We start from the raw sequence: 13,715 nt of genomic DNA, 5'->3' as shown, positions 1-13,715 counted from the left end.
GGCATAAAGCCAGCAGATTTTGCTCAGCCTGATCCACTGAATTAGGCTCATCGTAAAGCAATCCCAGCGCCTGGAAAAATGCATCAACATTACTCAATGCAGAATCTCCTGGTGCAAGAGAAAACGCCCAGTCCTGTGGGTCGCCGCGCAAAAAAGAAATAATAATCAAAACCTGTTGAATAGGATTACCAGAAGAATGAGGTTTCAAGGCCAAAAATAGCTTACAATTATTTCTGAAGCTCAGGAATTTAGTTCTGTCACCAAAAAACAAATCAGGAATCGGAATTCTTGGTTCTAGCATCGATTTCTGATCAATAGTATCTTGAATCTTTTGTACATTTACAACGAGATTATCCATTGAGGAGCACAGAGCCTGAATATCCATGTCCACAGCTGTGTCCTGAAGCACTCTAATGTCTAGGGGAAAAAAAAGACTGAAGACAGAGCTAAGAAAAAAAAATGATGTCAGGATTTCTTTTTTCCCTCTATTGGGAATCATTGGTGTGGCTCCTTGTACTGTTATGGCTGGCAATCAGGCAACACAGCGTGCAGTAATCAGCGCACATACAGAGATCTGGCAATAACCAAAAACAATAGGACGAGCTCTGAGACGTGGAATCTCTGTAGACTGCAGTACCTGATCTATCCTCACACAACTATAAGCAGCAGTGGATTGCGCCTAACAACTACCTATGCAACTCGGCACTGCCTGAGGAGCTGACTAGCCTGAAGATAGAAATACAAGCCTGACTTACCTCAGAGAAATACCCCAAAGGAATAGGCAGCCCCCCACATATAATGACTGTTAGCAAGATGAAAAGACAAACGTAGGAATGAAATAGATTCAGCAAAGTGAGGCCCGATATTCTAGACAGAGCGAGGATAGCAAAGAGAACTATGCAGTCTACAAAAAACCCTAAAACGAAAACCACGCAAAGGGGCAAAAAGACCCACCGTGCCGAACTAACAGCACGGCGGTGCACCCCTCTGCTTCTCAGAGCTTCCAGCAAAAGACAATAGCAAGCTGGACAGAAAAAAACAGAAAACAAACTAGAAGCACTTATCTAGCAGAGCAGCAGGCCCAAGGAAAGATGCAGTAGCTCAGATCCAACACTGGAACATTGACAAGGAGCAAGGAAGACAGACTCAGGTGGAGCTAAATAGCAAGGCAGCCAACGAGCTCACCAAAACACCTGAGGGAGGAAGCCCAGAGACTGCAATACCACTTGTGACCACAGAAGTGAACTCAGCCACAGAATTCACAACAAGAGTCTACAGAAGTTCTTGGGCTTTGCTAATTTTTATCGTCGCTTCATAACTAATTTTTCTAGTGTTGTTAAGCCTTTGACGGATTTGACTAAAAAGGGTGCTGATGTTACTGATTGGTCTCCTGCGGCTGTGGAGGCCTTTCAGGAACTTAAGCGCTGGTTTTCTTCTGCTCCTGTGTTGCGTCAGCCAGATACGTCGCTTCCTTTTCAGGTTGAGGTTGATGCTTCCGAGATCGGAGCGGGGGCGGTTTTGTCACAGAGAAGCTCCGATGGCTCAGTGATGAAGCCATGTGCATACTTTTCTAGAAAATTTTCGCCCGCTGAACGGAATTATGATGTTGGTAATCGGGAGCTTTTGGCCATGAAGTGGGCATTTGAGGAGTGGCGTCATTGGCTTGAGGGTGCTAGACATCGTGTGGTGGTCTTGACTGATCACAAAAATCTGATGTACCTTGAGTCTGCCACGCGTCTGAATCCTAGACAGGCTCGTTGGTCACTGTTTTTCTCCCGTTTCAATTTTGTGGTTTCATACCTGCCAGGTTCAAAGAATGTGAAGGCGGATGCTCTTTTTAGGAGTTTTGTGCCTGACTCCCCTGGAAATTCTGAGCCCACTGGTATCCTTAGGGATGGGGTGATTTTGTCGGCTGTCTCCCCAGACTTGCGACGTGCTTTGCAGGAGTTTCAGGCGGATAAACCTGATCGTTGTCCGCCGGAAAGACTGTTTGTTCCGGATAATTGGACCAGTAGAGTCATCTCCGAGGTCCATTCTTCTGTGTTGGCAGGTCATCCTGGAATATTTGGTACTAGAGACTTGGTGGCCAGGTCTTTTTGGTGGCCTTCCTTGTCAAGGGATGTGCGTTCTTTCGTGCAGTCTTGTGGAGTTTGCGCTCGGGCTAAGCCTTGCTGTTCTCGGGCCAGTGGATTGTTGTTACCTTTGCCTATCCCGAAGAGGCCTTGGACGCACATTTCCATGGACTTTATTTCGGATCTCCCTGTCTCTCAAAAAATGTCCGTCATATGGGTTGTGTGTGACCGCTTTTCTAAGATGGTTCATCTGGTACCCTTGCCTAAGTTACCTTCCTCCTCTGAGTTGGTCCCTCTGTTTTTTCAAAACGTGGTCCGTTTGCATGGCATTCCGGAGAACATCGTTTCTGACAGGGGATCCCAGTTTGTGTCTAGATTTTGGCGGACGTTCTGTGCTAAGATGGGCATTGATTTGTCCTTTTCGTCTGCATTCCATCCCCAAACGAATGGCCAGACGGAACGAACTAATCAGACTTTAGAAACTTATTTAAGGTGTTTTGTTTCTGCTGATCAAGATGACTGGGTTTCCTTTTTGCCGCTTGCCGAGTTTGCCCTTAATAATCGGGCTAGTTCTGCTACCTTGGTTTCTCCTTTCTTTTGTAATTCGGGGTTTCATCCTCGTTTTTCCTCTGGTCAGGTGGAGCCTTCTGATTGTCCTGGAGTGGACATGGTGGTGGATAGGTTGCATCGGATTTGGAGTCATGTGGTGGACAATTTGAAGTTGTCCCAGGAGAGGGCTCAGCTGTTTGCTAATTGCCGTCGCCGCGTGGGTCCTCGACTTCTTGTTGGGGACTTGGTGTGGTTGTCTTCTCGTTTTGTTCCTATGAAGGTCTCTTCTCCTAAGTTCAAGCCTCGGTTCATCGGTCCCTATAGGATCTTGGAAATTCTTAACCCTGTGTCGTTTCGTTTGGATCTCCCGGCATCGTTTGCTATTCATAATGTGTTCCATCGGTCGTTGTTGCGGAAGTATGAGGTACGAAAAAACAACACAAGAAATAGACCATAAAAGGGGATCACCCAAGGCAATGGATTAAATATGAAAATTACAAATTTTATTAGAATAACACTCATGGACATAGGAAACAACCACATGAAGCACACAATTAAAAGCATTTAAAATTGGTCACACATAGGACCTAGAAACATGAACAAATGGCCCATAATAGAACCCTCCTCCTAGATGCGATCCCTCCCCAAACACACTGTAATGGCTAATAATAATATATAGTACAGTGTAAGATGTCTGCATGAACAGCACTATTGGAATATAGGGTAAAGCAACACAACCTAAGAAGTATAATTGTGACCATGATATATAATGCACCAGTCTATGAATACCTCACACCAGCAGGATTACCTATGTAACACAAATAAGCAGATATGCAAAAAAAAAAAAAAAAAATAAATAAATAAATAAATAAATAAAAAAAAAAAAAAATTAACCTTTTTGCAATAACATAAGACATAGACAAAAGCTTAATAAAGCATACACAGTGAATCAGATTGATCCCAAACCACACATATAGCATGTAGGTCTACTCCATTAAGGTATAGAGTTGTATATAATGCAGAGTTAGTTGTGTAGCGCTTCCACTGGTCTAGTCTAACGTGGTATATAACCTGTGCCATTAAATTGCAAAAGCTCCCATAGTAAGGGAAATAAAAAGATCTGCTGAGGAGTGAGGATTCAGATCACCAATAACAAGAAACCAGTATGCAAACCCAGGAGCTGTTCAAGCTCTGTACATAGCCAAGGGGGGTATCAACAGGAGGAGCAGAGACCCTACGCGTGTCGCCACACCAGTGGCTTCGTCAGGGGTAGCTCCTATGGAGATCCTGCGTCCTTATCTAATCGAGTAATTGCAATTTAAGCAGTTGCAGCTGTGCTGCTTACCAGAGGCTGGCATGTGTTCCATCACCCAGTGATTCCAGAGGCGGTGCTTAGTGAGCTAAGCAAACATGTGAGCCTGGAGGGCTCCCCCCCTCCTCCTACCTTCGTCACCATGCCCTTGGAGTGGTTGCCATAGCACCATGTAAATACTGCAATCCCTGGATTAACCAGTGTGCACACGTCAGGAGATTCCTCCTGCTGTGTGTCGTCACACTTTCAGTCCTGTTACCATAGTCACCAGATGTATACAGAAACTGAGGAGCACAGCAGCACCTGCAGAGTCTATACCAATATGTCTTACCGCACCTTATCGCTTCAGTGTGAATCACACCACTACATACTGGCGGCACAGGAATATTAAACAAAAAAAAAAAAAAAAAAGCTCTCCCTGTTAAACGTCATACTGATTATAACGTGTTTTTGCAAGGTGATAATTAAACCGTGCAGCAGTCAGTGGACCCATCAAAGCGCATATGCAGAAGAGGGTAACTACCATCTTTTATCATCACACCCTCAATACACCCTCTTCTGCATATGCGCTTTGATGGGTCCACTGACTGCTGCACGGTTTAATTATCACCTTGCAAAAACACGTTATAATCAGTATGACGTTTAACAGGGAGAGCTTTTTTTTTTTTTTTTTTTTTTGTTTAATATTCCTGTGCCGCCAGTATGTAGTGGTGTGATTCACACTGAAGCGATAAGGTGCGGTAAGACATATTGGTATAGACTCTGCAGGTGCTGCTGTGCTCCTCAGTTTCTGTATACATCTGGTGACTATGGTAACAGGACTGAAAGTGTGACGACACACAGCAGGAGGAATCTCCTGACGTGTGCACACTGGTTAATCCAGGGATTGCAGTATTTACATGGTGCTATGGCAACCACTCCAAGGGCATGGTGACGAAGGTAGGAGGAGGGGGGGAGCCCTCCAGGCTCACATGTTTGCTTAGCTCACTAAGCACCGCCTCTGGAATCACTGGGTGATGGAACACATGCCAGCCTCTGGTAAGCAGCACAGCTGCAACTGCTTAAATTGCAATTACTCGATTAGATAAGGACGCAGGATCTCCATAGGAGCTACCCCTGACGAAGCCACTGGTGTGGCGACACGCGTAGGGTCTCTGCTCCTCCTGTTGATACCCCCCTTGGCTATGTACAGAGCTTGAACAGCTCCTGGGTTTGCATACTGGTTTCTTGTTATTGGTGATCTGAATCCTCACTCCTCAGCAGATCTTTTTATTTCCCTTACTATGGGAGCTTTTGCAATTTAATGGCACAGGTTATATACCACGTTAGACTAGACCAGTGGAAGCGCTACACAACTAACTCTGCATTATATACAACTCTATACCTTAATGGAGTAGACCTACATGCTATATGTGTGGTTTGGGATCAATCTGATTCACTGTGTATGCTTTATTAAGCTTTTGTCTATGTCTTATGTTATTGCAAAAAGGTTAATTTTTTTTTTTTTTATTTATTTTTTTTTTTTTTTTTTGCATATCTGCTTATTTGTGTTACATAGGTAATCCTGCTGGTGTGAGGTATTCATAGACTGGTGCATTATATATCATGGTCACAATTATACTTCTTAGGTTGTGTTGCTTTACCCTATATTCCAATAGTGCTGTTCATGCAGACATCTTACACTGTACTATATATTATTATTAGCCATTACAGTGTGTTTGGGGAGGGATCGCATCTAGGAGGAGGGTTCTATTATGGGCCATTTGTTCATGTTTCTAGGTCCTATGTGTGACCAATTTTAAATGCTTTTAATTGTGTGCTTCATGTGGTTGTTTCCTATGTCCATGAGTGTTATTCTAATAAAATTTGTAATTTTCATATTTAATCCATTGCCTTGGGTGATCCCCTTTTATGGTCTATTTCTTGTGTTGTTTTTTCATGGCTTAGTATAGTATAGACCAGGTTGGATCCCCGTTTCCTATGTGGTGCCCCCGCTCTAGTTATTAGGAAGTATGAGGTACCTGTCGTTCCTTCACTTGAGCCTCCTGCTCCGGTGCTGGTGGAGGGTGAATTGGAGTATGTTGTGGAGAAGATCTTGGATTCTCGTGTTTCCAGACGGAAACTCCAGTATTTGGTCAAGTGGAAGGGTTATGGTCAGGAGGATAATTCTTGGGTGATTGCCTCTGATGTTCATGCTGCCGATTTGGTCCGTGCTTTTCATAGGGCTCATCCTGGTCGCCCTGGTGGTTCTCGTGAGGGTTCGGTGACCCCTCCTCAAGGGGGGGGGGTACTGTTGTGAGTTCTATTTTTGGGCTCCCTCTGGTGGTTACTGATGGTACTGGGTGACTTGTGTTCTCTGCGGTCTCTGGTGTCCACCTGTTCCATCAGGTTATGGGTGTTTCCTATTTAACCTGGCTTTTTTGTCATTTCCTCGCCGGCTATCAATGTAATCAGCGTGTCTTTTTACCTCTGCTCCCTGCGTCTGTTATCTTCAGGACAAGCTAAGTTTTGATTTTCCTGTTCCACGTTTTGCTTACTTTTTGTCTTAGTCCAGCTTGCAGATATGTGATTCCTTGCTGCTGGTTGCTCTAGTGGGCTGAAATTACTCCTCATGTTCCATGAGTTGGCACATGAGTTCAAGTAATTTCAGGATGGTTGTTTGAAGGGTTTTTCGCTAACCGCACAGTTCACTTTTGTATCCTCTGCTATCTAGCTTTAGCGGGCCTCATTTTTGCTGATTCTATTTTCATAACTACGTATGTGCTTTCCTCTCATTTCACCGTTATTACATGTGGGGGGCTGCTATTTCTGTGGGGTGTTTCTCTGGAGGCAAGTGAGGTCTGTGTTTCTTCTTATAGGGGAAGTTAATCCTTCGGCTGGCGCGAGACGTCTAGGAATCATCGTAGGCACGTTCCCCGGCTACTGCTAGTTGTGTGTTTAGGTTCAGGATCGCGGTCAGCTCAGGTTCCATCACCCTAGAGCTTGTTTTGTTTTTGTGCTTGTCCTTTTGTGATCCCCTGCCATTGGGATCATGACACTCTACCCTCTCGCAGCACAGAAGTCAAACCTTGGTCCCGCAGTTAGTTATACTCACGTAAAAAATGTTTCCTCTTAAACATGGCAAAGCTAAGAGTTTGAAATCCACAATCTCCAATCTGTTGGCCACACAAATGATGAATTTATGCCTGCTGAATACAGACAACTTCAGAGAGTTGATGGCTTTTGCAGTCCCTCAGCACCAGTTGCCCAGTTGCAATTGCTTTTCTAAGAAAGCTGTGTCTGTGCACACCAGATTGTCGCCGAAAACAGCACCTGTTCCCTGAAAAAAGATATGTCTGCCAGGGTGCAGTTCACCACTGACACCTAGATGAGCAAACATAGGCAGAAGCATTACATCTCACTTACAAGGCACTAGGTGACTCTGGTGGCTGTGGTGGCAAGCGAAGAGCTGCTCTGCAAGTTTTTGAATCCCCAAGGCTTGCAGGACAAACCTCTGTATCTTACACTTCCTCCATTGCTTCTGGTTCCTTCACCTTCTTTAATACCTCCACCTCTGCTCTCAAACTATCCCTTAATCTGACACACGCTTCAACAGTGTAGTTAGAATCCCCCCACCTCCTTACTCTACAAACAGGCAGTGTTCAAATCCGGTAACGGTGCAAACCTGGTGGCAGCCCTATGCCATGGCAATCCCACACATGTGCCGTGCATAGCTCAAATCCTCAACCGTGTGGTACAGCAATTTCTCCGCCACTCTCCCAGCCTGGATGCTCTGCTGCAGAAAGCACAGTAGCTATGTGCTCACTTCCAATGTTTGCACCATGCAGGTCATCGATTTCAATTGCTTAAGAGCTTTTTCAGCATCCTGATTAACTGTTTTATTAGCGATGTTCCGACACAGTTGTATGCACATGTTGCAGTGACTGCGGCAGCAGTGGCAAGCCCTGGTGCAGTATTTCCTACTGCACAGCGTGGGCCAATGCAGTCCAGACATGGAGTGGGGCAAAATACAATTGTGGAGTGGACACAGATAAAGGACCTCTGCATCCTTCTGCAAAGTTTTGAAATGGCTACTAAGGAGTTAGCGCTGATGATGCTGTAATCAGCATCACCATTCTGGTCATCTACATGCTGGGGCACACTTTGAATAGTCTGCTTGAGGAGATGGTGGTCCCACAGGAAGAAGTGGAAGCAGAGGAGGATGCAGAGGGGATAACAATTATTGATGAGAGAATACATTTAGCACTATTCGTTACTCACACGAATAGTATGCTATTTGTGCTATTTGTTACTCGGCGAGTAATTAGGTATTCGCCTCTGTATATTAATGTGACCCGCCCAGCATGTTTGGTGCTTTATTTGCAGCCAATGAACTTGATGGACTGGCTTGCCAATCACAGTAATGACAGCACCATCCTTGATGTGGCATTACTGTGATTGGCTGGCCTTACAGCATCATAAGGGATATTTAACCCCTTACTGACGGAGCCAAATTTTTGAAATCTGACCAGTGTCACTTTATGTGGTAATGACTCTGGAACGCTTCAACAAATTCCAGTGATTTTGAGACTGTTTTTTCGTGACACGTTATACTTTATGATAATGGCAAATTTAGGTCGATATGTTTTGTGTTTATTTATAAAAAAATATAAAAGATTTGAGAAAAATGTTAAAAAATTTGCAATTTTCAAACTTTGAATGATTATCCATTTATTCCAGATGGCCATACCACAGTAAACCATTAATAAATAACATTTCCCACATGTCTGCTTTACATAAGCGCCATTTATAAAATGTTATTTTATTTTGTTAGCATTTTAGGAGGATTAAAAATGTAGCAGCGATTTTTAATCTTTTCAAGGAAATTTACAAAATTTATTTTTTAGGGACTTATCCATGTTTGAAGTGCCCTTAGGGGTCTCATATATTGGGAAACCCCCAAACGTGATACCATTTTAAAAACAGCACCCCCAGACATATTGAAAACTGCAGTCAGGTAGTTTATTAACCCTTCAGGTGCTTTACAAGAATTAATGCAAAGTAGCATGATAGGAATGAAAATGTGCATTTTTACCACCTAAATGTCTGTAACTTCTGAACAGATTACTACAGCCATCAGACTCTAAGGCCGCTATTTGGTCATGAATTGCCATGGCAAACATCCGGACCACACAATCATGATCGGAGGGCACCAATTTGGTTAAATAGGAAGCCTCCACACTCTGTTAACCATTTACAATGATGTAGTCACTATTGACAGCAGCATCTAAGGGGTTAAAAAGAGTTGGACGGTGCAAACACTGATCGTGGCTGATACAGCAAGTTGTCAACTATAGCGTATAGCGGACAGCTGCTGGATTGTCACCTGTATGGGGAGGCTATTCTCTTATATCTCAGGTCAGTTAAAAGACATATTGGCTGTCATTAAGGGGTTAAAGACAGCCGGCACCATCTTCTGCATATTGCAGTTGGAAACATAGCAGGGAGAGCGTAGTATGAGTGTAGGGAGAGTGATAGGAGCATATAGGGAGAATTATTCATTTCAAAAAGCTCTTTTAAGAGCTGAAGATTGTGAAGATTAGTTCTTTGTGAGGTTGAGATAGCATAAGGATAGATTTATTAGGAGGGAGAGTAAAAGGCCGGCACCTGGGTGTTATTATTGCAAGTACATGCTGTCTTTCTCACTATTTTCCGTTGTACTGTACAGTTAGAATTAGGAACAGACTGTGTGATTAGAGTTAAATAGAGAGGGTTTCATTCACTACCAAAATATACAAATCAGCTATTTGGAGAGTCAAATAATATCAGGTTGTAACAGCATATACAAAACCATTTTTTGGAGATACATAATGTTCCTGCATAGTAGACTATAATTTTATTTTAACCGTAAAATAATATTCCTCAGTGCCACTATATAGTAACATCAACTTTAAAAGCTAACTGCTAAACAATATGCCTCGTGTATTGCCTAAATACCTAATATTTCTCTAGCAGTTGTGCAACGCAAAACCTGTTGAGCTAAGGAAATGTCACTACCAGAAATTTCCCTAAGTCTGCTGTTGGCATGTCTCATAAAGGCGATGTAAAAAGATCCCCAAAAATTCCTATTGGTTAAAAACATATTGTATTTTTATCTAACAGGTTGTGCTACTGTCGCAATCCAGGTAGAGATGAGCAAACGTCACAATTTACCAGTGGCAATAATTTTCACTAGTCCGCTGTTGCAGTGTGTAAGCAAGGCAATATTAAAAAAATTATAATTTTCTATTGGCTTAAAAAATAGTGTGTCTTTATCTAGCAGTTATGCGACTTGCGCAATCCAGGTAGAGATAAATTAAGCAAACATCTGAATTTACCTGTGGCAATACTATTCATTACTCTGCTGTTGCAGTGTGTCAGCAAGGCAATGTAAAAAACAATCATAATGTTCTATTGGTTTTATAAATAGCTTATCTTTATCTAGCAGTTGTGCGACTTGCGTAAGCCGGGTAGAGATAAACGTCACAATTTACCAATGGTAATATTTTAATTACTCCTTGGTTGCAGTGTGTCAGCAAGGCAATATAAAAAATGTATAATTTTCTATTGGCTTAATAAATAGCGTGTCTTTATCTAGTTATTATGCGACTTGCACAAAACCTGCAGAAATGCGCAAACATGACTATTTACCTGTAATGTATATCAGTCTTCTGTTGCCATGTATAATAAAGCTGAGATCTGATTAAAAAAATAGGCACACATTGCTAGATACAGGGAATTTGTACATAAGACCTTTTTTAAGGTTCTTGTGAAAAATAAAGCCAGTATTTTTTTTCAAAGGGCTTACTGCATTCAATATGAGAAAGGGTGACTTAAGGGACGTGGATGTGGTGGTGCCTGCTAAAGCTGTGTGACAGATCCAAAGGTGACTGTATCTCGTTCTAACTTCCTGTCAAAATTTGGTCAATGCGCTACACCACTAATCAGAGAAAATTGTAAACACTAAAATGGGGTAGTAAGAGCAATTCAATTTGTTTAAAAATATAATATAATTGAAAGTATTGAAACAAAAACCCCAGTGAGAACAAAGAAAGCGAGTGGAAACCACTCATATGAGTTATTGGACAACCAATCACCAGAGCAAAAGGACCTAAACCCAGAAAAAGATCACAAAGCAGGGTATACGTATTATAATCATAAATCTTTATTAGTAGTGGTGATACACATAGATAAAAGTGCACATGTTGGATAAAATAACCAGGATAAAATCTCCAAAAAAGTTATACATAACAACCAATATAGGCATAAGGTGTATCCAATAAGGAAAAATTATATATATATATATATATATATATATATATATATCAGGGCTCCAAGGGACAAACAGAGTAATACTGTGAGACAATATAGTGATAAAATATAAAAAAAGTGACGTGAGCAAAAAATATATAAAAAAATAGTAGAACATAACCCGTAATAGGGTAATTACGGGTTATGTTCTACTATTTTTTTATATATTTTTTGCTCACGTCACTTTTTTTTACATTTTATCACTATATTGTCTCACAGTATTACTCTGTTTGTCCCTTGGAGCCCTGATATATATATATATATATATATATATATATATATATATAATTAGCTGAAGAGCCCGGCGTTGCCTGGGCATAGTAAATATCTGTGGTTAGTTATAGCACGTAACTTCTCTCATTTTCCCAATCATATCTTTAATTTCCCCCCTCACATCTCTCATTTTCTCCCTCACACCTCTCATTTTCTCCCTCACTCCTCTCATTACCGCCTAACACTTGTCATTTCGACCTCACATCTGTCATTTTCCGATCACTACACTATTTTCCCTCACTCCTCTCATTTTGCACTCACACCTTTTCATTTTCACCTCACACCTCTCATTTTCACCTCAGTATATACATGTTTGTCATCTCCCTTATATATAGTATACACCTGTATGTCATCTCCTGTATATAGTATATACCTGTATGTCATCTCCCCTGTATATAGTATATACCTGCTGTGTGTCATCTCCCCTGTTTATAGTATATACCTGTATGTCATCTCCTCCTATATATAGTATATACCTGTATGTCATCTCCTCCTATATATAGTAGATACCTGTATGTCATCTCCTCCTATATATAGTATATACCTGTATGTCATCTCCTTCTATATATAGTATATACCTGTATGTCATCTCCTCCTGTATATAGTATATACCTGTGTGTCATCTCCCCTGTATATAGTATATATCTGTGTGTCATCTCCTCCTGTATATAGTATATACCTGTATGTCATCTTCTATATATAGCATATACCTGTATGTCATCTCCTCCTGTATATAGTATATACCTGTAGGTAATCTGCTCCTGTATATAGTATATACCTGTGTGTCATCTCCTCCTGTATATAGTATATACCTGTATGTCATCTCCTCCTGTATATAGTATGTACCTGTATGTCATCTCCTCCTTTATATAGTATATACCTGTGTGTCATCTCTCCTGTATATAGTATATATCTGTGTGTCATCTCCCCTGTATATAGTATATACCTGTGTGATCTCCTGTATTAGACCTCGTTAACACGTTATTTGCTCAGTATTTTTACCTCAGTATTTGTAAGATAAATTGGCAGCCTGATAAATCCCTAGCCAACAGGAAGCCCTCCCCCTGGCAGTATATATTAGCTCACACATACACATAATAGACAGGTTATGTGACTGACAGCTGCCGTATTTCCTATATGGTACATTTGTTGCTCTTGTAGTTTGTCTGCTTATTAATCAGAATTTTATTTTTGAAGGATAATACCAGACTTGTGTGTGTTTTAGGGCGAGTTTCGTTTGTCAAGTTGTGTGTGGCGACATGCATGTAGCGACTTTTGTGAGATGAGTTTTGTGTGGCAACATGCGTGTAGCAACTTTTTGTGTGTCGAGTTGCATGTGACAGGTTAGTGTAGCAAGTTGTGTGCAGCAAGTTTTGCGCATGGCGAGTTTTGCGCGTGGTGAGTTTTATGTCTGGTGCCTTTTGAGTATGTGCAAGTTTTGTGTGAGGCAACTTTTGCATGTGTTGCAAATTTTGTGCATGTGGCAATTTTTCCGCATGTGCAAGTTTTGCGTGTGGCGAGTTTTCCATGAGGTGAGTTTTGCACTTGTGGCGAGTTTTGCGTGAGCCTATTTTTTGCATGTGGCGAGTTTTGCGCGTGGTGAGTTTTGAGCGGCGACTTTTGTGTTTCGACTTTTATGTGGCGAGGTTGGTGTATGTGTGGTGAAATGTGTGCTGAGGGTGGTATATGTGTTCAAGCACGTGGTAGTGTGTGGCGCATTTTGTGTGTGTATTCATATCCCCGTGTGTGGTGAGTATCCCACCTTAGTAACTGTACGGTATATACTCTTTGGCACCATCGCTCTCACTCTTTAAGTCCCCCTTGTTTACATCTGGCAGCTGTCAATTTGCCTCCAACACTTTTCCTTTCACTTTTCCCCATTATGTAGATAGGGGAAAAATAGTTTGGTGAATTGGAAAGCGCGGAGTTAAAATTTCACCTCACAACATAGCCTATGACGCTCTCAGGGTCCAGACGTGTGACTGTGCAAAATTTTGTTGCTGTAGCTGCGACGCTTCCAACACTTTTCCTTTCACTTTTTTCCCCATTATGTAGATAGGGGCAAAATTATTTGGTGAATTGGAATGCGCGGGGTTAAAATTTCACCTCACAACGTAGCCTATGATGCTCTCAGGGTCCAGACGTGTGACTGTGCAAAATTTTGTTGCTGTAGCTGCGAC

The sequence above is a fragment of the Ranitomeya imitator genome, chromosome 3, assembly GCF_032444005.1.
Source record: "Ranitomeya imitator isolate aRanImi1 chromosome 3, aRanImi1.pri, whole genome shotgun sequence".
In the NCBI taxonomy this organism is placed as follows: Eukaryota; Metazoa; Chordata; class Amphibia; order Anura; family Dendrobatidae; genus Ranitomeya; species Ranitomeya imitator.
The sequence above is the reverse complement of the archived record's forward strand: the minus strand, read 5'-3'. Positions refer to the sequence as shown.